The sequence below is a fragment of the Saccopteryx bilineata genome, chromosome 4 (assembly GCF_036850765.1).
Source record: "Saccopteryx bilineata isolate mSacBil1 chromosome 4, mSacBil1_pri_phased_curated, whole genome shotgun sequence".
Taxonomy (NCBI): domain Eukaryota; kingdom Metazoa; phylum Chordata; class Mammalia; order Chiroptera; family Emballonuridae; genus Saccopteryx; species Saccopteryx bilineata.
This window is the reverse complement of record NC_089493.1, coordinates 81,080,327-81,105,826: the sequence shown is the minus strand read 5'-3', so window position 1 is coordinate 81,105,826 and position 25,500 is coordinate 81,080,327. Positions and strand designations below refer to the sequence as shown.

General features: G+C 45.4%; 1 non-coding gene across 1 annotated transcript; it reads left to right on the top strand.

Annotated features, from left to right (window-relative positions):
- The first annotated feature begins 597 nt into the window (after nucleotides 1-597).
- Nucleotides 598-703, top strand: LOC136336924 (U6 spliceosomal RNA). The gene has a single exon (XR_010731658.1). It is a non-coding gene; the product is annotated as a U6 spliceosomal RNA (small nuclear RNA).
- Nucleotides 704-25,500: the final 24,797 nt, after the last annotated feature.

Below are 25,500 nucleotides of genomic sequence, written 5' to 3'. Positions count from 1 at the left end.
TAGGAGAAGCACCCATTTGCTTCTCCACCCTCCCTCCTTCCTCTCTGTCTCTCTCTTCCCCTCCCGCAGCCAAGGCTCCATTGGAGCAAAGATGGCCCGGGCGCTGGGGATGGCTCCTTGGCCTCTGCCCCAGGCGCTAGAGTGGCTCTGGTCTCGGCAGAGCGACGCCCCGGAGGGGCAGAGCATCGCCCCCTGGTGGGCAGAGCATCGCCCCTGGTGGGCATGCCGGGTGGTTCCCAGTCGGGCGCATGCGGGAGTCTGTCTGACTGTCTCTCCCCGTTTCTAGCTTCAGAAAAATACAAAAAAATAAAAATAAATTAAAAATATATATATATATATTGATATATAAATGTCCAATAGACAAAAATTTATTCAGTATCATCCATTAGACAACAGAAAAATGCTAATCAAAAACTATAATGAGATACACACCCACTAGAATAGCTAAAATTTAAAAAAGACCAACAATACCAAGTACTGGAATGTGGGCTTGTTTATAAGTATGAGGGTGGTAATTTTCTTTTTTTACACTTAAAAAAAAAAGCTTTTATTCATTTTAGAGAGGGGAGGGAGGGAGAGAAGAAGGGCAAGAGCAGGGTGCTCACTTAGCAGCACATATACTAAAATTGGAACGATATAGAGAAGATTAGCATGGCCCCTGAGCAAGGATGACACGCAAATTCGTGAAGCATTTCATATTTTGTGCATTTGCCCAAAAGGGAAACTGAGGCAAAACACCATGTGTTGCACTCAACTGCAAAATTGTAACTCTTCACTATAAAAAACAATTTTTTAAATAAAAAATAATAAAAAAAGAGCAGGAAACATCAATTCCCTTTTGTGCCTTGGTCAGGCAAGCCCAGGGTTTTGAACCAGCAACCTCAGCGTTCCAGGTCAATGCTTTATCCACTGCACCAGCACAGGTCAGATGTAATTTTCTTTTGAAAACAGTCTGAGATTGTATTCTTTCAATTTAATAAGTATTTATTACCTACTACGTGCTAGGCAGTTTTTGATCACTAAAAATAATTCTGCAACTTGGCTGTTTTTTCTTAAAAGTATCAAATCTTTCCATGCCACTATATAATAATTTGTAATTATTTTTTCATCATAGTAGAACATTAGTGTATTTATTATTTCAATGTATTTTATAATCTGATAAATATGGAATTAATCAAAGTTCCTCTAGCCACTTCTGTCATCATCACTGGGTGTTTGTGATAACTAAATTGAAGGGAGTTTTTTGTGGTTGAGGGCAGCAGGTGGTGGACCCTGGGCACCCGGCACAGGGCAGGCTACAGAAAGAGCCCTGGGAGGAACTGGAGAGTTTAAGCAGGAGCAAGATTAGAATTTTATTTTATTTTTCAGTTTTGAGATATAATTGACATATAACACTGTATTCGTTTTAGATGTACAGCATAATGATTCCATATATGTATATATTGCAAAATGATCAACACAATAAGTTTAACAAACATCCATCACCTCACATAGTTACAGATTTATTTTTGTGATGAGAAATGTTAAAGTCTACTTTCATCAACTTTCAAATATACAATATTGTTAACTGTAGTCAACATATTGTACATTACATCCCTAGAACTAAATCTTCTTATAACTGGGTGTTTGTACCTTCTGGCTAACTCCACCCATTTACCCCAACCCCCAACCGTACCCCCAGCAGCCACCAATCTATTATCTATTTCTAGTAAGTTTCATTTTTTTCAGATTCCACATATACGTGAGATCATGCAGTATTTGTATTTCCCTGTCTGACTTATTTCACTTAGCATAATGCCCTCAAGACCCACCCATGTTGTTGCAAATGGAAGGATTTTCTTCTTTTTTTTGGCTGAATAATATTCCTTTATATACACAGAGCACATTTTCTTTGTCCATTCATTCATTGATAGACGGACAACTTTGGTTGTTTTATGTCTTGGTTATTGTGAATAGTGGTGCAGTAAACAAAGTGGTGCCCGTATCTCTCTCATTTCTTTTGGATATATACCCAGAAGTGGAATTGCTGAACCACATGGTAGTTTTATTTTCAAAAGATTTTTTGAAACACCACATTGTTTTCCACAGTGGCTACACCAATTTACATTCCCACCAGCAGTGCACACGAGCTCCCTTTCCTCCACATCCTTGCTAACACTTGTATTTCTTAGCTTTCGGATGACAGCCATTCTCACTGCTGTGAAGTGGCATCTCGTTGTTTTTATTTGCATTTCCCTGATGATTAGGGATGTTGAGTACATTTTTATGTACCTGTTGGCTGTTTGTATGTCTTCTTTGGAAAAATACCTATTCAGTTCCTCTGCCCATTTTTTAATCTAATTGTTTGGGAGGGGTTTTGTTTGTTTTTGTTTTGTTTCATTTTCTGCTATTGAGTTGTATGAATTCCTTATATATTTTGGATATTAACTACTTATCAGAATATGATTTACAAATATTTTTTACCATTTCGTAGGTTGCCTGTTATTTTGTTAATCGTTTCCTTTGCTGTGCAGAAGTGTTTTTAGTTTGCTGTAGTCCTACCTGTTATTTTTGTTTTCATTGCTGTTGGTTTTGGTGCCAGATCCAGAAAAATTATTGCCAAGACTGATGGCAAGGAGCTTACTGCCCATGTTTTTTATAGGAGTTTTATGGTTTTGGGTCTTATATTTGAGTCTTTAATTCATTTTTGGTTTATTTTTATGTATGGTGTAAGATAGTGGGTCCAGTTTCATTCTCTCGCATGTGGCTGTCTAGTTTTCACAGTACCATTTATAAATAAACTGTTCTTTCCCCCATTGTATAATTTTTTATTAATTGATTGATTTTGAAGAGAGAGGAAAGAAGAGAGAGAAACATCAATTTATTGTTCCACTTATTTATGCATTCATTGGTTGATTCTTATATGTGCCCTGACCAGGGATTGAACCAACAACCAGGATGGCATTACCAAGTTAGCTACCTGGCCAGAACCCCCATGGTAAATGCTTGACTCCTTTGTCATAGTTAATTGACCATCTATGCATCGGTTTATTTCTGGGCTTTCTATTCTGTTCCTTTCAGCTATGTGTCTGTTTTTATGCCAATTCTATAATGTTTTGATTACTATAGCTTTGTAATACAGTTTGAAATCAGGAAGTGTGATGTCTTTAACTTCTTTTTTTCTCAAGATTACTTTGGCTATTTGGTGTCTTTTGTGGTTCCATACAAATTTTAGGATTATTTGTTTTATTTCTGTGAAAAATGCCATCGGAATTTTGACAGGACTTGCATTGAATCTGTAAATTGCTTTAGCATCTGTCATTATTTTGACAGTTGAACATACCCCAAAGCATGGAAGCATAACTCCACAAATTCTTTAATTCCTTCAACATTCAGGTCACTTCCATCTATTTTTCTATTATAAGTAATGCTGCAATGAAAGCCTTTGTGGTATGACCTTGTGCACATTTGTAAATGTTTATGAGAGATAGACTCCTATGAGGGAATTGCTTAATTAAAAGGAATATGCTAAATATTCTTGAATGTTGAGCCTGGGTATCAAGATTGGGCCCATTCCATGTCTTTCACTAAATTACTCCTGACCAGAAGTTCTCAGGGTCTCTTGTGGGGTAGGATCTGATGCCATGGGAAAGATGTTCCCCAGACCATTAACAACTGTTTTGTTTTGACATGCATGCTATATGCAGTATCAAATGCATTAGAGCTGTAGTACAAAAGCAGCCTTTGTGAATTTCTATGTATGTTGGAAAAGAGGAGGGGCCAGCAGCAGCTTCAAGCACAGGATGGGGACTGTGGAGAACAGAGCAGGAGCTCACTTTCTCTGCACATTGTGGCTATTAGAACTGTGTGTGTGTGTAAAAGAGAAAAAATAATGTCAGTGCTCACTTCTGTACTTAAATATTAAAAATGATTCCAACTGAAAGAAACAAAAAAATATTGTGCCCATTTATTCTCCTAATACTAGCATCTGAGAAGACTGCTCCCTGTGGTCTGTACGTAATTTTGTCAATAGGATAGGTGAAAATGGGCAATAACCTTTTCAATAAAAATCGGCCTCAGCCATTGATACTGACTGAGCAGCATATGACCTTCAGCACAGGGCACTTTAGAGTATAAATTCAGAGAGGTAAAACTCTGCAGGCTCCCATGGATAAGCTTCCAATTTGACTACCACTTGCCCTAGTTAGTCATGAGTTAGTTTTGCCCCTCATGACCATCCTCTGAGGTAAATGCCATTATGTTTTTTCATAGATGAGGAGACAGGTCCAGAGAGGGGTGACTCCTCTAAATCACAGAGTTAACAAGTAAAGGAGGAAGGGGCATTCCAGGGTGGGGGGAAGAATAGCAAGGGCAAGACCTTTTTTTTTTAAAGATTTTATTTTATTGATTTTACAGAGGGGAGGATGAGATGTTTCAGCTCATAGTTGCTTCACTTTAGTTGTTCATTGATTGCTTGACATATGTGCCTTGACCTGGCAAGCTCAGGGTTTCAAACAACAACCTCAACGCTCCAGGTTGATGTTCTATCCACTGCGAGACCATTATTTTTATTTTTAATTTTTTTAAATTTTTTTAAGGGGGAGAGAGAAAGAGGCAGAGAGACAGAAAGAGAAAAGTATCGACTCATTGCTTCACTTGGTTGTGCCATTGATTGCTTCTCATATGTGCCCTGACCAGGACTCAAACTGGTGGCTCTTGGGACTAGGCTCAATCCACTGTACCATCAGTCATGGCAGGCAGGGTGATTATTAACCTGGGGGCTTGTATGGGAGGAGGTCTGGGAATCAAGGCTGGAGCGAGACCAGTGGGAATAGGGAATAGAGGTGGGGCCGGGAATGGGCTGCAGGGTGTGGGATATGTTCCACTTGCGCTTGTCTTGGTTGGACATGAGGCAGAGGCTGCAAATATGGAGAGAGGAATGCCCTGGGTCTGGTAACTCAGAGGACTGAGGGAAGAGTGGGAGGACTGTTTCCCTGGCGAAGGCGGAGGTATGTATGAATTGAGTATATGTGTGCCTTGTCCACAACTAATGAGAAATCTCTCCCATCCTTCCACCTGGCTGCTACTCCAATCACTGCCTAGGGCAGGGGTCCCCAAACTACGGCCCCGCGGGCCACATGCGGCCCCCTGAAGCCATTTATCCGGCCCCCACCGCACTTCCAGAAGGGGCACCTCTTTCATTGGTGGTCAGTGAGAGGAGCATAGTTCCCACTGAAATACTGGTCAGTTTGTTGATTTAAATTTACTCGTTCTTTATTTTAAATATTGTATTTGTTCCCGTTTTGTTTTTTTACTTTAAAATAAGATATGTGCAATGTGCACAGGGATTTGTTCTTTTTTTTTTTATAGTCTGGCCCTCCAACAGTCTGAGGGACAGTGAACTGGCCCCCTGTGTAAAAAGTTTGGGGACCCTAGGCCTAGGGCTTTCAGCACAGACATCATTCCTCCAACAAAAAGCACTCCCTTAGCCTGACCAGGTGGTGGCTCAGTGGATAGAGCATCGGACTAGGATGCGGACTAGGACCCAGGTTCGAGACCCCGAGGTCGCCAGCTTGAGCGCGGGCTCATCTGGTTTGAGCAAAAGCTCACCAGCTTGGACCCAAGGTCGCTGGCTCAAGCAAGGGGTTACTCCATCTGCTGAAGGCCTGCGGTAAAGGCACATACAAGAAAGCAATTGATGAACAATTAAGGTCTCGCAACAAAAAACTGATAATTGATGCTTCTCATCTCTCTCAGTTCCTGTCTGTCTGTCCCAGTCTATCCCTCTCTCTGACTCTCTCTCTCTCTGTCCCTGTAAAAAAAAAAAAAAAAAAAAAAAAGCACCTTCTTAAACAATCCTCCCTGTGTAACAGTGGCTCTAAGCTTAGGAGTTCCAAGGACAAACTCTTGTTTAACTACCTTTGGCTCCAGCACTTGTAATTTGGTCCTCAGAGATCAGTGGTTTGAAGAAACATTTTTAGCATGCTCTGGGGGGAGCCAGAATGGGGAGAGCCAGTAGGGAGCTAAGTGACTTTCTCTTGAAGTTCCATTCCCCAGGAAGCTCAGCCCAAGTAGACAAGCTCCCGAGTCACAGAAACCTCCGTGGCCCTATTCCTCAGTGGTCCCCAACCTTTTTTGGGCCACGGACCAGTTTAATGTCAGAAAATATTTTAACGGACCGGCCTTTAGGGTGGGATGGATATATGTATCACGTGACTGAGACAAGCGTCAAGAGTGAGTCTTAGACAGATTTAACAGAGGGAATCTGGTCATTTTTTAAAAATAAAACATTGGGCTCTGGACGTTTGGCTCAGTGGTAGAGCGTCGGCCTGGCGTGCAGAAGTCCCGGGTTCGATTCCGGCCAGGGCACACAGCAGAAGTGCCCATCTACTTCTCCACCCCTCCCCCTCTCTTTCCTCTCTGTCTCTCTCTTCCCCTCCCGCAGCGAGGCTCCATTGGAGCAAAGATGGCCCGGACGCTGGGGATGGCTCCTTGGCCTCTGCCCCAGGCGCTGGAGTGGCTCTGGTCACAACAGAGTGACGCCCTGGAGGGGCAGAGCATCGCCCCCTGGTGGGCAGAGCGTCGCCCCCTGGTGGGCGTGCCGGGTGGATCCCAGTCGGGCGCATGCAGGAGTCTGACTGTCTCTCCTTGTTTCCAGCTTCAGAAAAATACAAAAAACAAACAAAACAAAACAAAAAAATAATAAAACATTGTTCAGACTTAAATATAAATAAAATGGAAATAATGTAAGTTATTTATTCTTTCTCTGCGGACCAGTACCAAATGGCCCACGGACCAGCACCGGTCCATAGCCTGGGGGTTGGGGACCACTGCTATACCTGCAGAATTACAGTCCTGAAAAAGGAGCTTCCCTAGGAGGCAGCACTGTCTCAGCCCCTCTTCCATACAACCTGGGAATGGGGGGAGAACACAAATTGTTTGTTTGTTTATTTATTTAAAGTGAGAGGAGGGGAGATAGTGAGACAGGCTCCCACATGCACCCCAACTGGGATCCACCAGCAACTCTAGCGGCCACCCTGTCTGAGGCCAATGATGCTCCAATCAACTGAGCCTCTTCAGTCCCTGAAGCTGATGACCTCAGACCAACAGGACCAACCAAACCAACTGGACCAACTGGACCAACTGGAACAACCAAGCTGTCTTCAGCACCACCCCAGACCAAGCTGCTCACTGGCTGCAGGAGGGGAAGCAGAAGGGGAAGTGGTAGAGGGAGAGACGCAGATGGGTCACTTGTCTTGTGTGCCCCAACCAGAATCGAACCCTGGGCATCCATACGCTGGGCTGACGTTCTATCCACTGTGCCAACTGACGAGGGCCTCTATGAGGCGCTTTCTGGGAGCCCTGCCCACTGGCAGCATGACTGACCTGGCAGTTTACTGGTGTTTTGAGATGTGAGATGTCCAAAGACTGCAGAGAAAAGCCCTGCATCCTAAACCTAGTGAGATCGTGGTCAAGGATCTTAAGAAGATCCACTCTCTCAGCCTTTTTATTTGTAAAAATAGTAGGAAATCTATCCTGTAGTTATATAAGAGAATGTCTTTATTTTTAGGAAATGTGTATACATATATGCAGAGAAAGAGAGAAAACATGCAAATAATTAGAAAGTCTAGGTAAAAGGTGTTAGGAATTCCTTGTATGCACTGTGCAACTTTTTTTGTAAATTTAAACTATATATATCGAAATTAAATGCTGGCAAAAAAGTCAGAATTACAAAAATCAAAGGAACATATTTAAGTAGATTAATTCTCATTCCCACCAGACTAGCCCAACATGGATTTAATTTTTGTGTAGATTTTGAATTATTTTAGTCAGTTGTAATCATGGACAATTTTGTAGTCTGCCTTTTTTCACTTAATGTAAGTCATAAGCTGTTTTTCATGCCACTACACATCCCTGGTAACTGTCATTTTAATGACATAATATTCCATTATATATCATAATTTACACTTTCCTGTTGATAGACACCCAAGATGAAGAAGGGGATTGATATTAGTTCAGCATGAACTTGGTACCAGGTGCTATTCACCATAGGCTATACACAGGCATTATCTTATTTAACTCTCATGATTTTATTACGGTAAATATTCTTTATCCCCAATTTGTGGATGAGTTGATTATATAACAAGCCAACTTCATTCAATTTGGGCAGACTCAGGATTCAATTCCAGGATTCATTTCCAGTCTCTTTGACTCCTCAGCCCATCCTGTGCCTCCTCTCACGCCTTCCCTCAACTTTTTCATGACTGAAAGCTTTCTTTCTCCTCTTCCAGGTGTACAGCTCTTTTTCTGAACTGCTGTTTCTATCTTATATTGTAGTTATTAATTCCATGTCTCAACTCTAAACTAGACTCCTAGTTCTTTGAGGCTAGAACTCCTAGCAGATTCATTTCTGGAGGCCTCAACATGCTTTGCCGATGTAGCTTATACATAGCAGGAGGTCACATCATTTTCTTTCAACCCACACTGTATTTATGGAGAACCTACTATGCCTCGGGCACTGTTCTAGATTCTCAGGACACATCAGCAATTCAATAGACAAAATAGAGCTTAGATTCTGGAGGAAGGTGATGTACAATAAAGAACATATATAATAAATAAGAAAAATATCTATTACGTTAGGAAGTGCTAAGTAAAATAGAAAAATGGGTCAGAGTAAGGAGAATCAGAGGTACATGAGGAGGGTGTGTTTCAATTTTAAGTAGTATAATCCGGGTAGGCCACATTGAGGAGTAACATTTGAGCAGACTCGGAGAAAATGAGAGCTGTCAATACTGTGAATACCATGTGAATGAACCAATGAAGGAATCAAATGACTTTTATGATACATCCTAACTATGCAGTTAGAAAGCAAGCATTTAGAGGGGCCAAGAGCCCAAGTTTGGAAAGATAAATTTCAAAGATAGATAAGATCAAAGTTTAAAAGATTGTACTAAGCACAGCTTGGGTGAACAATAACTCATTCCAGAACCAATGCCAATTTGCTGCCTCAAAGTCATTTTGGAGCAAACAAAGAAAGCTGCTTGACACACAGCAGGCAGTGAACAAGTGAGACTTGTGCCCCTAAGATGGCATAGGCTGAAGCAACGGGCGGTTCTCAGTAACTCCTAGATGCAGGTCCTGGGGTCAGTGGTTGAACGTTGGGGATATTTATACTGTATGTCCCAGCCCTTTGATGTGATCCAGGGTTAAAGTCTAGTCTCTTGCCAGGTCAGGACATAAGACCTTGGTAGGCTGGGCCCTACCAAGTACTTCAGATGACCCTGGACTACGAATCTTATGTCAACTAACATTGAAAGTCTTTGCTTTTATATTTCATGCATTGATATTTGCTTTTGTTTTATAAAAAACATTTTTAAAAGACATTATTTATTCATTTTAGAGAGGAGAGAGAGAGAGAGAGAAGGGGGGAGGAGCAGGAAGCATCCACTCCCATATGTGCCTTGACCAGAAAAGCCCAGGGTTTCCAACCAGCGACCTCAACGTTCCAGGTCAATGCTCCATCTACTGCGCCACCACAGGTAAGGCCACACCACTGATATTTGTTAAACAAATTGCAAGTTGAACAGGCATAATTATTACATTTGTGGACTTTAAAAACAAGAATTACATAAGATCAGCTTTTCAAACATACAACCATGCTTTCTGACTAGATTTAGGATATGGCATTTTAACCTATGTACTCTCATTGATCAATGTAACCACGTTAAATTTAATTTTCTAAAAAATAAAATAAAAGATACAGCATTTTGACCAATATCTTTTAAAAATATATTTGCTTATGGCCATCAATTGGCTCAGTGGTAGGATTGTCAGCTAAGCGTACTGACATCCTAGGTTTGATCCCTGGTCAGGGCACACAGGAGAAGCAACTATCTGCTTCACTATGCCTCCCTTTCCCCCTTCTCTCTCTCTTCCCCACTCATAGCCAATGGCTTACTTGGTTCAAGCATAGGCCCGGGCACTAAGGATAGCTCCATTGATTTGATTATCGATCCCAGATGGGAGTTGCCGGGTGAGTCCAGGTCAGGGTGCATGTGGGAGTCTGTCTCTCTATCTCCTCTCCTCTCACTTAAATAAAAAATGTATCTAATTCTATATATAGACATGTAATGTTCTCCAAACAGCAAAATACAGGTCATCATGTATTTTATGCTATCAATTCTATTAAAAATGTAGATGTAGAGCAGAGGTCCCCAAACTACGGCCCATGGGCCGCATGTGGCCCCCTGAGGCCATTTATCCGGCCCCGCCGCATTTCCGGAAGGGGCACCTCTTTCATTGGTGGTCAGTGAGAGGAGCATAGTTCCCATTGAAATACTGGTCAGTTTGTTTATTTAAATTTACTTGTTCTTTATTTTAAATATTGTATTTGTTCCCGTTTTGTTTTTCTACTTTAAAATAAGATATGTGCAGTGTGCATAGGGATTTGTTCATAGTTTTTTTATAGTCCGGCCCTCCAACGGTCTGAGGGACAGTGAACTGGCCTCCTGTGTTAAAAGTTTGGGGACCCCTGATGTAGAGACTTATATATATACTTAGACTATCCCTGGAAGTATACAGAAGGAATTGGTAATAGTGTCTTTCTCCTGAGAGAGAAATAGGGTGATTAAAAGGCAGAGGAAGTGGGAAATGCTTTCAATCTTTTGACATTTGTTCTATGTATTTGTTTAACTTGGTCAAAAAAATAATTTTTTTTAATTTTTAATTTTGTGAGAGACAGACAGACAGGAAGGGAGAGAGATGAGAAGCATCAACTTGTAATTGTGGCACTTTGGTTCATTGATTGCTTCTCACACATGCCTTAACTGAGGGGCTCCAGCTGAGCCAGTGGCCCCTTAAGCCAATGACCCTGGGCTCAAGTCAGTGACCGTGTGCTTCAAGCCAGACATCTTTAGGCTCAAACCAGCGACCTTGGAATCATTTTCATGATCCTATGTTCAAGGAAGCAACCTGGCGCTTAAGCTGCCGAGCCTGCGCTCAAGCTGGTGACCTTATAGTTTTGAACCTGGGACCTCAGCTTCCCAGGTTGATGCTCTCTATCCACTACACCACCACCTGGTCAGGCAAAAAGATAAAATAATCTTAACACAACATAAAAAATAAAGCATTGCTGGTTTAGGACAATTATACAGTCACAAAAGTGAAATTAAATAATGAATGTTAGTGTTACATTGACAGGGTCAGGAAAAGTATAGTCTGACTCTGGGAAAAGCCATCTTGTTTTTCCTTTAAGTATAGTATTTTATACTTTAAGACTAGTATTTTAAGGCCCTGGCCGGTTGGCTCAGTGGTAGAGCGTCGGCCTGGCGTGCAGAAGTCCTGGGTTCGATTCCCGGCCAGGGCACACAGGAGAAGCGCCCATCTGTTTCTCCGCCCCTCCCCCTCTCCTTCCTCTCTGTCTCTCTCTTCCCCTCCTGCAGCCGAGGCTCCATTGGAGCAAAGATGGCCCGGGCGCTGGGGATGGCTCCTTGGCCTCTGCCCCAGGCGCTGGAGTGGCTCTGGTCACAACAGAGTGACGCCCTGGAGGGGCAGAGCATCACCCCCTGGTGGGCAGAGCGTCGCCCCCTGGTGGGCGTGCCGGGTGGATCCCGGTCAGGCGCATGCGGGAGTCTGTCTGACTGTCTCTCCCCGTTTCCAGCTTCAGAAAAATACAAAAAAAAAAAAAAAGACTAGCATTTTAAGTTAGTTTACCTCAATTTTGTTTTAAAGATTTACTCGAGATACAGCTTATTTGCATGCCTCTATCAGAGATCTCGGCTCTATTTCACAAAGCCTACCATGTCTGCCCTTCAAGGTTGCCTTTTCTTTTCTATTTTTACATTCCAGCTTCTGAAATGTGAAGACTTTAGTAATTATATGAGCCACAGATATGAACACATAATTCACAAAAGACAAAATGAAAATCATAAGCCAATGCATGGAAAATATTCCACCTCGAGCATCAAAGAAATTCAAACTAAAACAAAGAAATACCTTATTCAATTAGAAATTTGTTCAAAGATTATCCCCAGTAGAGAGGAGGTTCTGGTGAAACTTGTATATACCATTGGTTAAAATATAATCAGCTCAGCCCTTTTGCAAAGTATATGTTAATTCATGCAGCCATAAAAATATTAATGTCTTTTACCCTGATAATTCCACTCTAGGAATAATTTGTCCTGAAGAAATTTTCCCTATGTGGTAGGCTCTTTACTGCAGCTGTAGGCGTCATTGTGAAAAAGTGATGGGCAAGAAAGAACATTGGTTTTGGAGTCAAGTGTCCAGGGTTTGAGAATTTGATTTCAGGATCTGCCACTTGGTATCCACGTGGTCTTAGATAAATGACTTGATCTTCCTGAGCACACATCTGCCAGGATGGAAGGGAGGAAACCTGATTGGGAAAGTAACGTGGGACCAGATTATGGAGGATCTTGCCTGCTAAACCAATGTCTCCAGGCTCTGTGCAGTCGGTAAGAGGAACATTACAAGTATTTGATCAGAGCTCTGCATTAGGAAAACTAAGCCAGTGGTGGCATATAAGATGAATGGAACGAGCAAGAAGGTGGAGGTGGGGAGGCCACATAGAAGGCTTCTGCAGTAGTCTATATGAGAGGCAATGACTAATTAAATGAAACAGCCCAAATTCTTTGAGTACCTTGTGAGGGAGGAGCCATTACCGTAAATTGCTAGTGTCCCTGTAGCATCTGTTTTATAGTCTGCACTGAGCAGAAATAATACTTAATAACTAACACCTTATATTTCTAAAGCCCTTTACAGTTCAAAAAGTACTTTCATGTGTATTTTTTTTCTGAAGTGAGAAGCTAGGAGACAGAGAGACAGACTCCCACATGCACCCAACTGGGATCCACCCAGCATGCCCACTAGGGGACGTTGCTCTGCCTATTTGGAGTGTTGCTCAGTTGCAACTGGAGCCATTCTAGTGCCTGAGGCAGAGGCCATGGACCCATCCTCAGTGCCCGGGCCAACTTTGCTCCAAAAAAGCCTTGTCTGTGGGAAAGGAATTGAGAGAGAGAGAGAAAGGAGAGGGGGAAGCAGATGGGCACTTCTGCTGTGTGCCCTGGCCAGGAATTGAACCTGGGACATCCACACTCTGGGCTGACACTCTACTGCTGAGCCAACTGGCCAGGGCTCATGTGTATTTTTATTTATTTGTTATTATTCAGTGAGATGAGGGGAGGCAGAGAGACAGCCTCCCACATACACCCTGACCAGGATCCATCCAGCAAGCCCACTAGGGGGTGGTGCTCTACCCATCTGGGGTATTGCTCTGTTGCTCAGTAACCAAGCTCTTCTTAGCACCTGAGGTGGAGGCCATGGAGCCATCCTCAGCACCAAGGGCCAACTCGCTCCAATTGAGCCATGGCTGCAGGAGTAGAAAAGAGAGAGAGAGAGAGAGAGAGAGAGAGAGAGAAGCAAGAGGGGGAAGGATGGAGAAGCAGATGGTCCCTTCTCCTGTGAGCTCTGACTGGGAATCAAACCCAGGACATCCACACACCAGGCCAGTGCTCTACCACTGAGCCAACCAGCCAGGGCCCGTGTATATTTTCTCATTTGATCTTTTAGGGTGTTTTTAAGTTGATGTTTGTAAAGCAGTTTTCCCAGATATTGGAGCAAGGCCTATGGGTTTATCATTTCCAGGTTTCATCCCTCCTCCCCTCCTTCACTCGGCTTCCTTTTGTTCAGTGTTCAGGTACTTCACAATTCTTTCTTTAAAGTAAGAAAGAAAAAAAATGCCCTGGCTGGTTTGCTCAGTGGTAGAGCATTGGCCTGGCAGGTGGATGTCCCAGATTCGATTCCTGGTCAGGGCACTCAGGAGAAGCAACTATCTGCTTCTCCACTCCTCCCTTTCTCTCTCTCTCTCATTCCCTCCTGCAGCCATGGCTTGATTGGAAAAAATTAGCCCCAGTTGCAGAGGATGGTTCCATGGCCTCTGCCTCAGACACTAAAAAGAGCTCAGTTGCTAAGTAATGGAGTAACTCCCTAACCCCCCCCCCCCCAGATGGGCAGAGCACCACTCCCTAGTGGGTTTGCTGGGTGGATCCTGGTTGGGGCAAATATGGGAGTCTGTTTCTGCCTTCCCTCCTCTCACTGAATAATAATAAGAAGAAAAAGAGTGGCTGAAAATGCCCCAGACTTCTTGCTTAAGTCTCTTCGAAGGCAAATACTTCATCAGTGTGCTGGTTTGAACACATTTGGTTTATTTAATCATTTGTTCATCTTCCTCTGCTTGCAGTGGAGTTTCACATGTCCCATCACCTGCTGTTCCTGAGATGCTCTACGGTGCACAACTGAGAGCCCACGTGGGAGGGGGGCGCTAGAGTTCCCTCTCTTCCCTCCAGCTTCAACCCTTCCTCCATCCCAGGGAGGGGCACCTCCCTCCAGAGGCCCAAAAAGGGATACTAAGTTGCACAGATCCAGTCCCTGAGAACTGGAACTAGCGATCACCCAGGACATCACCCAGGCCCTGGCCCCACTGCAATGGAGACTTCCTAACTTGGGGCTTCTCTGGATTCTAGAGCACTAATGAGCAGGGCTGAGCAGTAATTAAGAGTGTGCTCAGTTCCACAGCACACAGCACAGCTGCAACCAGCCAGGAGGAGGGAGAGAGAGAAAGACAGAAAGGATGGCCCAGCCTTCTCTTTCCACTCTGAGCCTGCTCAAGCCCACTCTCCAGGGCTCTCTTTAGTGCAGCAAGAGGAGTCAGTAAAGTCATAGGCTGAAGGGACAGCTATAGGAGACAGCTGCCCAGTGATGCAGTAAAAGCTTCCAGATGCCAGCCAAGTGTTACTGCTCCATCCTCCCCCAGAGGGTGCCAATGGGTCAAGCCGTGGTTCTATCAGAGGTGAGGTATCCCCTGTCTTGCAACCAGCCTGGCACTACAGGACCTGCAGCAGGGTGGGGCTGTGGTTTGACAAGGAAGGGGAGGCATGACACATACCATCCACTACTCACTGGCATGCAGGTATGCTGTTATCTCTGGGAGGTCTGGGACTTTCTCAGGCTCACACCTTAGACCAACAGTGTGCTCTGGGTGGGGGTCAACAGCAATAACAAATACTCCGAGTGGTACATGAGCCGAAATCTGAAGAGCCACAGATCAGTACAACCCAGTCCATACCAGAAAGCACGCCCTCTAGTGGGGACGCCCATGTGAAAACAGAGATGTCCCCTAATGATAGTAGTAAGGAAAAGTACTGGGGACAACAACAGATCAGGCCAGGGCAGCTTGAGAAAGGCTTGACTTGTACAGTGGCATTCGAGTTAAGCCTTTAAATAAAACATGGACATATAAGAAAAGATGTTTTTGGCATAGGGACTAGGCTGAGCAAAGGCATGGGGCATGAAATAGTGGGTGGCTTTTCCTAACCCAGTAAGCATCCAGGAGTTGTGGTGGGCCTGGCCCAAAGCATGAGTGGGATAGATTTTTTTTAATTTTAATTTTTAATTTATTGTGTTGACATGGTGTCAAGTGTTCCACTCAATATAACACCCTCTACACACCGCACTGTGCCCCCTCTGCCCCATGCAAAATCTCTTTCCACCCCTCTTTTTCCCTCTTTGCCCCCGTCCCCCTAGCTCTGGCTACTGCTACCCTGTTGTCTGTTTATATGTGTTATATATATATGTTATTGGCTAAACCCAGAAGGGACAGATTCTTAGGAAGCCATCAAGGGTCACAGGTCTGGCAAAAACAACTGCCAAACTGCCCACATTTACCAGCTTGCTCCACTTTGGTTGCTGGACAGATGCTCCGAGACTTGATCAGCATCCCTGGGGAGCTGTCCCAAACCAACTGCTGAGCTGAGGGGGATCGGTGGTGAGCGGAGAGGCCAACACGGAAAAGGCTGAACTGGAGGGAAGGGGGTTAGAACAAAAAATGGAGGGACTTAGCCCTGGGCTGGGTCCCACACAGGGAAACTCACAGCTAGGGGAGAGGAATGGTGCACATGTGTGTGTCCTAGGGTGGAGCCTGGGCCTCATGTGTGGGGCATCAGAACACCAGTTGCCTTCCTGCCCTCTGCCCTCCTGTCCTCTGCCCACTGCTCTGGACATACAAGTACCTGAACCTATTCTGTCCCCAGGAAAGGGGCAGCAGAGTTCAGTGATGTTTCTGTAGGAGCAGAACTAGGAGGTGATATCAGTCAACTCCCAAAGAAAGGCCCACAACACATAAACCTGTGAATCAGAGAAAGAAAGGTTAGTCTTAAAAGTTGGCTCTTTGGGCCTGACCTGTGGTGGCGCAGTGGATAAAGCATCAACCTGGAAACGCTGAGGTTGCCGGTTCAAAACCCTGGGCTTGCCTGGTCAAGGCACATATGGGAGTTGATGCTTCCTGCTCCTCCCCCCTTCTCTCTCTCTCTCTCTCTCTCTCTCTCTCTCTCTCTCTCTTCCCACTCTATAATGAATAAATAAAATCTTTAAGAAAAAAAAAAAGTTGGCTCTTTGGCCCGACTGGTGGGGCACAGTAGATAGAGCATCGACCTGGGATGCTAAGGTCTCAGGTTTCAAAACCCCAAGGTCGCCTGGCATGAGGGCAGGCTCACCAGCTTGAGCATGGAGTCACCGGTTTGAGTATGGGATCATCAACATGATCCCATGGTCGCTGGCTTGAGCCCAAGGTCACTGGCTTGAGCAAGGGGTCACTGGCTCAGCAGGAGCCCCCATCAACGCATGTATAAGAAGCAACCAATGAACAAATAAAGTGACACAACTATAAGTTGATGCTTCTCATCTCCCCTCCTGTCTCTGTCTCTCTGTCTGTCTGCCTCTCTCCCTCTCTTTTCCTAAAAAAACAAAAACAAAACAAAACAAAAAAACCATTAGGACCACTTTCAAATAGACATATGTAATCAGAACTCATTTCAAATAGCCTTTTAGAAATGTGCTACCTTGTGGCCACAAGGGCTGCAGTCTCCTCTCCTGCTGAGTATCACAGGACCTCCCCTTCCCCTATCTGACTGCCACAACAGCAGTTCTCCGAGGGGCTCGGGGTTATACTGCTGTACAGAAGAAAGCCTGGAATGCTAGTGTGTTAAGTCACCCACCTCTTGTCTGTGAGTGCCCCTTTATGTCATTCCTGAAGGTGTATTTTCAGTACCCGAGAAGACCTTATTTTTCATTCTGAGTTTCATTCTGAGTGGTCTCGTTTCCCATGAAAGTGTGTCCAAGAGGCTTGAGATCTCTTGTGTGGTCATGACTTGAAAGTCTGGGAATGAGATCCACAGCTGAGCCATGTTCTCTGTGGAGCTGACTTGAATCTGCCCTCTACCCCTTGCTTCTCTCTCAAGGGTCATAGGGTTAACAGGCTACTTATGGGCACCTCCTCCTGGTGCCTGTATGTCTGCTCCAATAGGAAAAAGAAAAGGAGTGGAGAGGGTGTGGATGGGCCGTCAGGGTGTGCTGTGAGTCCAAGCCCCCTTCACAAACAAGCAACAACCAATCTGGCTTCTCTTCTTGTGCCCTTGTCAGAGAAATAAGCACTGGGGTCCATCCTCACCTCTGCCCCTGGCCTGGCAGGCATGGGAAGCAACTCCAGAGGGCCCCTCAGAGCTGGCGGAAATGGAGGGGGAGGATTAGAATACCTTTCATTTTCGTATCTTTCTTTGGACTATTGCATTTATATTTCTATTTTTGCTTTTTTCTTTTTTCCAAGTGAGAGGAGGGGAGATAGAGAGACAGACTCCCGTATGCACCCCAACCAGAATCCACCTGGCAACCCGCTTCTTGGGCCGAATGTTCTGCTGGTCTATGGCCAAGTTTGCAACTGAGCTATTTTTAGCAACTGACGTGGAGGGACCATTGAGCCATCTTCAGAGCTCGGGAGGGGGAGAGAGAGAGAAAGAGAGATAAGGGGAAAGGGTAGGGGTGAAGAAGCAGAGAGTCACTTCTCCTGTGTGCTCCAGCTGGGTAATGAACCTGGGACATCCACACGTCAGGCCAATGCTCTACCACTGAGCCAACCAGCCAGGGCCAATATTTCTATTTTTGAAAGAATCATTTGGCTCTTTTTATTTTAGCATATTTTCCTTAGAGCAATAAAGGCTCTCACAATATGGAAAAAGTGACATTTGATCTGAAGGAGTCTGGAGGGAAGGAGCTGTGAGTGGGGAGCTGACCTTTAGTCACCACCCACCCAGAGCCGCCAGCTGGTGAAGTGCAAGCTGAGCCTACAGGAATGGCGCCTCGCGCCTTCCACAGGCCGGTTCACAGTGGGAGACTCGGTGACGACCCTGGGGTCGTGTGTGCACGTGCAGGGGTGCATGGCTGTGCTCCTGTCCCTCTCTCCCGAGGCTTCTCTAGATGGCTGTGGCTAACCCTCTGCCCTTCCTCTCACTCTGTTGCCAGCTGCCCCAGTTCTAAGTCTCTCCTCTCTCCTTTCAGCCCCGCCTGGAAGCCCGAGGGCTGGACCAGAGGGAAACAGTTGTTGCAGTTCTTCCTCAGCTCCTGCTCAAACCTGACACCCACAGAAAGGTCAAGCCCACGTGGTTCCTCACATCCCCTTCCTGGCCTGCACTGGCTGTTACCATGACGACTGTTGGGCTGGAAATGTTCTTAGCTACCTCTGCTCCTCAGGTGGCTGTCCCAGGCTCCATTCTCAGAAAAGCCACTCCTGCCAGGCATTCCAGAGTTATAGGGCTTCTGGGAATACAGACAGATGGACAGAGACACAGAAAAACAGATAAAATCATAGGCACTTACCCTGCCTGAGACAAAGAGAAGTGAGCACACTGAGGGGCACAGAAAGCATGAAGGTGCAAGAACGTGAGAGGGTGGTGGGACCTCAGTGACGCAGGGCTGAGGGGTGAATACAGCAAAAGGAGTCTGAGAGGGAAACAAGAAAAAGAGACAAAGACAGGCACAGGTGACCCACGAGGACATAGGAAGAGAACCCCACACCAAGAGAATAACGGAGAGGGCCTCTGGGCAGAGGTGGATTAAGGTTGGTTGAGGCCCCGGGCGCAGAGGAAAATAGTAGGCCCCTTAAAAAAAAGAGAGAGACAGAGAGAGACAGAGACAAGGAAAATAAAAATACATGTTAACTATATTTTTAAATAAAAAAAAATATTATGTACTATTAAAGTTAAAGTTGCACATATGAAAGTAAACTTGGTGTCATTAGAAAACAGTGTAAAGTTGGGGTTTCGCAGGGCCCTTCAGCAGTCGGGGCCCAGGGCACACACCTGGCGCGCCCACCATTAAGTCCGCCTCTACCTCTAGGGAGGAGAGAAGAAGAGGCAAGAAAAGTCAGCTTCTGCATGCCTTTGTCTGCATCCAGTAAATTACCTGCTCTGAGCAGGGCTTGGATCCAATAGCTTTCTCTTTGTCTCATTCTTTCTGAGGTCTCAGCTAGGTTCTTCCTCTAGCCGGATAACACCTGCCACCTTGGGACTGACCTTGCCCTAAGCCAACAAAGGTAAAATTGAAGCCCACCACAACACACACAAACCCCTCCTTGCTCTTGGGAGATAGTTGGTTCCATTTCACCCCAAACTCATCATAAATATCTGTTCTCAGTCTCATCTCTCCCAGTGTTCAGAACACTGAACAGGGATGGAAAGAAATGAGGCAAAATTAGGGGGTAATGAGTGTGAACATCAGAGATGATAAAGCCCCTGAAGGTAATTACGATGAAAGAGGAGAGATGGCCCTGGCCGGTTGGCTCAGCGGTAGAGCGTCGGCCTGGCGTGCGGGGGACCCGGGTTCGATTTCCGGCCAGGGCACATAGGAGAAGCACCCATTTGCTTCTCCACCCCCCCCTTCCTCTCTGTCTCTCTCTTCCCCTCCCGCAGCCAAGGCTCCATTGGAGCAAAGATGGCCCGGGCGCTGGGGATGGCTCTGTGGCCTCTGCCCCAGGCGCTAGAGTGGCTCTGGTCGCGGCAGAGCGATGCCCCGGAGGGGCAGAGCATCGCCCCCTGGTGGGCAGAGCATCGCCCCCTGGTGGGCAGAGCGTTGCCCCTGGTGGGCGTGCCGGGTGGTTCCCGGTCGGGCGCATGCGGGAGTCTGTCTGACTGTCTCTCCCCGTTTCCAGCTTCAGAAAATAAATAAATAAATAAATAAAATAAAAAAGAAAGAGGAGAGAAGAGCCCAGCTGGACAGGCAGTGAGTACTAGACGGTGTATGGTGAGAAGATGAGAAGAGCAGAGAGGAAGATGGGTCCAGAGCTCTGGCCGCGGCAGGCCAGAGGAGAAAGAACAGGCGTGCTGGGTGGCTTGGATTGGTCCTCTGGGTCTGGCCAAAAGTCCCACCTCCAATATTAGTGCAATGATTTTCCATCTTCAAAGTGTCTCCAAGGCTTTGAATGAAGTCTCTCAGGATCTTTTGAGTTTTTTGGGTTTTTTTATCATTCTTAGCTTTTTCTTCTTTTTTTTTTTTTTTTTTCAGAGACAGAGAGAGAGAGTCAGAGAGAGGGATAGCCAGGGACAGACAGACAGGAACGGAGAGATGAGAAGCATCAATCATTAGTTTTTCGTTGTGCGTTGCAACACCTTAGTTGTTCATTGATTGCTTTCTCATATGTGCCTTGACCATGGGCCTTCAACAGACTGAGAAACCCCTTACTCGAGCCAGCGACCTTGGGCTCAAGCTGGTGAGCTTTTTGCTCAAGCTGGCGACCTCGGGGTCTTGAACCTGGGTCCTTCCGCATCCCAGTCCAATGCTCTATCCACTGTGCCACTGCCTGGTCAGGCTAGCTTTTTCTTCTTAAGAAATAATGAGACCATCCTCAGAGGAAACTCTGGAGCCCATCTAGCCTTTGACTGATCCTGACCTTGACCATGGTGTGGAGGGGATAATGGCACCAGTGTCCCTAATGTTACCCATGTTCCCAACTTACGTGTGGGTGTAGAATAGAACGGGTGGCAGTCTGGAGAACGCACTGTCCTGGTGCCCTCTGCCCAAAGGGCAGTGAGGGAGCTGGGCCCAGAAGGGAGACATGAGTGCAAGAGAATTATGGGTGGATATTCAGATAAGGTGATGCCGAACTAACCAAACTGGTGAATGCACTGGGCCACAGAGGCTGGAATGTGAAAGTTAAAGGTCCCTGAAAGATGGGTCCTACACTGGCCAGGGAAGGGACTGTGGCAGATGGTGTTAGAGCCCGATATCCCTTTAGTCCACTCTGTGTCCACTGCAGCTGTGGTAGACAGTTCTGGTGTAGACTCAGAACTTCCCATCTCTCTCCTTCTCTGCTGAGGCTTTTCTTAGTCCCTACAGAGCAACCTGTAAATATTAGGAGCTTAACACTCCCAAAGGGCAAACTTCAACCAATGAGAGATGGGCACTGGTGGACTCATACTCCAGATTTCCCCATCATTCAATGGGAAAATTCTGAGCTGAGATCTTTATGGTTCCTTAGAGTGATCCCAGGGGCACTGAGCCCTATTACAGGCACCTTTCCCTGTCTCATTCTCCTTGCTCTCTCACTCCTGATCACTCCCCAAAATAAAATGCCTACATCCAAGTCCTTGTCACACTGAATATGTTCAGAGGACATAAAATAGCTCAAGGGGTATCTTTCTGTGCTCGTCCGAGCCCGAGTCTGCCCCACAAGGCTGGGTGAGATAAGAAGTGTTAGAAGGCTCTGCCTTGGATCACTTATTGGTAGGTGGTCAGGTGTTTGTTAGAAGGGGTCATTGTCACCAAGGGAGACCAGGGATGAGTTATCAGCAAGCCCCCTTAGGCTTCCAGTGTATAACCAGACTTTCATAACTGCAAAGGACCTTAGAGGTCACCTGATCTAGCTTTCCATGCAATGCAGGAACCTTTATAACCTCTCTGACACCTGTTTAAATATCTCCAGTGACAGGGATCTCACTATTTCTTACAAGGTAGCCCTGTCTACTCTTGGCTAGCTATTACCAAGTTCTCCTTATACTGAATGGTAACTGAGCTCTCTGGAACTTCCCCCCCACTAGTCCTAGTTTGTCCTTTTTACTTCAGTGTCTCATTTCTGTACTCAAGATTCCTCCAAGTATTTTAAGGCCAACCATGTCTATTATATCTTCTATTTTCCAGATCAAAAGATCTTATTGCCTTGACCTTTCTTCAAATGACTCAATCTTTGGAGCCTTCTCACCCTGGACTCCTCCTCCAGGGAGGATTGTGAGTTCTTCCTTCAATGTGGCATCCAGATGATGCTTCAGAATAGTATGGCCAGTGCAGAACATATTTTTACACTTCTATGACCCTAAGTACACTTCCACTATTGACTCCTAGAATTTCAACTCTTTGACAAGTACACAAAACTACTGACTCAACTGAACTGTGAAGACAATGAAAATTTGTTGATTTGGTTTCTCAGTATCCCTTTTGCTTTCCTTCAGGTAGCAGCAACTTTCTTCCTCTTCCCACTCATAAATGGTTTGATGGGATTGCCAACCACAGTATCCTGTACCTCTAGTTATAGGTTTGGACCCATGGTTTAGGCCCAACCAATACAAATTTCCTTTCTCTGGTCATAGTAAATGGTTCAGTGATGAGCATGTAATCCAGGCCAGCCAATCAAAATCCTTCCCTGGTATTTATTGTATAAAGTTGGAAGGAACAGCTGTATATCTAGATTTGCTAAACTGCAATAATGTGCAAAACTCTCAGAACTCTCTGTCCTAGAGTGTTCTCTAGGAACACACAAAAGCTAAGAGTGAAAGAAAGAAGAGACTAAAGACAGTTTTTGAGTTCTTGGATCTAGCTGACCTTGAGGCCAGCTCCACTTTTTAAAAAAATTTCTTTTATTTTTTTTATTAATGTTTATTTTATTGCTTTTAGAGAGTCAGAGACAGGAACATCAGTCTGCTCCTGTATGTGCCCTAACCTAGGATCAAAACGGCAACCTCTGTGCTTCAGTTCAGCAACCAACCAAAATACCTAGCCAGGACCAGCTCTATTTCTTGATAATCTCATCCGAAAAGGACTTAAGATTGAAAAACCAAAACTGTTCCTATTCTTTTAGATGCTCATAAACTCTCGGTCACCCATAGCCTTGCCTGTGTACATATGCATGCATGCACAAAGAAACAATCCCTCACCTATCTCTACCTCTTCTCTCCCTACTTACCCAAAAAAGCACCACTTTTCAAAAAGCATGTTAGGTCAGCATAAAGGGAGAAGAGAGTCAGTCTTCTGGGGGAGAAAAAAACCTTTACTTCAGAACAATCTGTGACACGCAGCATTTGGGAAAGGGAGACAGGGAGAATAGAAGATGAGTATCTCTCAGCTAAGCATTGACTCATGAGGGCAGCACTTTGATGGCTCTAGTAAAACCTGGTGGTGGGGGACTCAGAAGAGCCAAGGTCCACTGTCGTTTCAGTCCGGCCTGTAGGTGGCAGTATTGCACAGTAACAAAGAGCACAGGCTCTGGAGAAAGCAAGGCCTAGCTCTCAGTCTTAGCTCTATCACTTCCTAACCACCCACCTCTATCTAGGTATGGCCACCTTGTGTGCCATACCCAGATGCCATGCTTCATTCTCCTCACTCTCTCACACTTCATATTCCACTCAATTACCAAGTTCTAGTGGTCCTTCCCCCAAATGCTTCTCATATCCACTTCTAACTTCATTGCCACATTCATGTAACCATTGTCTCTTCAATTATTTATGTATTTATTTTTTAGAGAGAGGAAGGGGAAGAGAGAGAAAAACATTGATTTGTTCTGCTTACTAATGCGTTTATTGGTGGATTCTTGTATGTGCCCTCCCCGGGATCAAACATGCACCTTGGTGCATCAGGATGATGCTCTAACCAGCTGAGCTACCTGGCCACGGCTCTTCAATTATTTCTTCTGCCCCATTCCCAGCCTCTACCTCTGGGACTCAGATTACACTTTTAGTAGATTGTTTGATATAGTCCCACAGCTTTTGGAAGCTTGGCTTTGTTTTGCTTTTGTCCCCCACTCCTTTTTCTCTGTTTGTTTGGATGATTTCTATTGACCTTTCTCAAGTTCACTGGTTTTTCCCCCAGCTTTGCCTAATTATTGAAAAGCCTGTTGAAAGACTTCATCTCCAATATCATGGTTTATTTCTAGCATTTCCATTTTACTTTATTATAGTTTCTACATCTCTACCGAAAGTCCCCCTCTGTTCATGCAAGTTGCCCGCCTTTTTCCACTAGACCCTTTGACATATTAGGGTTTGTTTTTTGTTTGTTCGTTTTGTTGTTGTTGTTGTCTTTTGAGAGAGGCAGGGAGAGAGAGACTGGAACACCAAGCTGCCCCTGTATGTGCTCTGACTGGGGGGAATAGAACCAGTGCTCCAGGTCGACGCTCCAACTAACCAAGCTATCTGGCCAGAGCTTAATTTTTATTGTCTTTTCCAGAAAGACAGAGAGAGGTAGGGAGAGAGAGGGGAGGGGGAAGAGAAGCATTTGTTGGTCCACTCAGTCATGCATTTTTGGGGGTTGCTTCCCTCGTATGCTCTGACCAGGGATTACAACCTCTGCAAACATGTTGTTTCAGGACAATGCCCTTAACCAACCAAGCTAACCACCCAGGGCAAACTATTATTTTAAAGTCCTTGTCTGGTAGTTCCAACATCTGTGTTATCTGTGACTATGGTTCTGTGGATTTCTTTTTTTTTTTTTTTTAAGATTTTATGTATTCATTTTTCAGAGGAGAGAGAGGGAAAGAAAGAAGAGGGGGGAGGAGCAGGAAGCATCAACTCCCATATGTGCCTTGACCAATCATGCCTGGGGTTTCCAACTGGCAACCTCAGTGTTCCAGGTCGACGCCCCATTCACTACGCCACCACAGGTCAGGCGGATTTCTTTATCTTTCACAATGGATTAAGGTTTTTTTTCTTTAGTGCCTTTTTGTGTTTCTATATTTTTTAATTGAATGCCCATCGTGTATAGAATAACAGAGAATGAGGTAAAAAGTACTTATGCCTGGAGTGGGTATGCCTCTCCTGTCTGCCTGTTGGTCTGGGGGTTGAGTCAGCCCAGTTAGGAGTCAGGCAGGGTTTAGGTTTTGTTGTTCTACCAAGGGTCCCCAAACTTTTTACACAGGGGGCCAGTTCCCTGTCCCTCAGACCGTTGGAGGGCCGCCACATACAGTGCTCCTCTCACTGACCACCAATGAAAGAGGTGGCCCTTCCGGAAGTGCAGCGGGGGGCCGGATAAATGGCCTCAGGGGGCCGCATGCGGGTGGCACAGGCTGTAGTTTGGTGACGCCTGTAATCTAATCATTACCTCAGTGTAAAGCAGGCTTCGAGTTTCTCTAGTGGCGGGCTGCTTAGAGTAGCAACTGGGGTGTCAGGTTTTCTTTTTCCTGCTCCACCCTGTTTTTCAGCTCCACCCTGTTTTCAGCCATCCCTGCCCTCACCAGTGGTAGACTGCTGTTGTTTGCTATTTGGTGCTGGGCTCGCGGCAGGACAGGGCATGGGGGTGGAGGGACTATGCCTCTGTAACCCTCGTTCAGCTTCGGTCTTAGGCTGGTCCCATGCTCCTGAGCTTCAGGAGAGGCGCTTTCTCAGAATTTCTGCCCCTACTCCCTGTGACTGCCAAACTTGG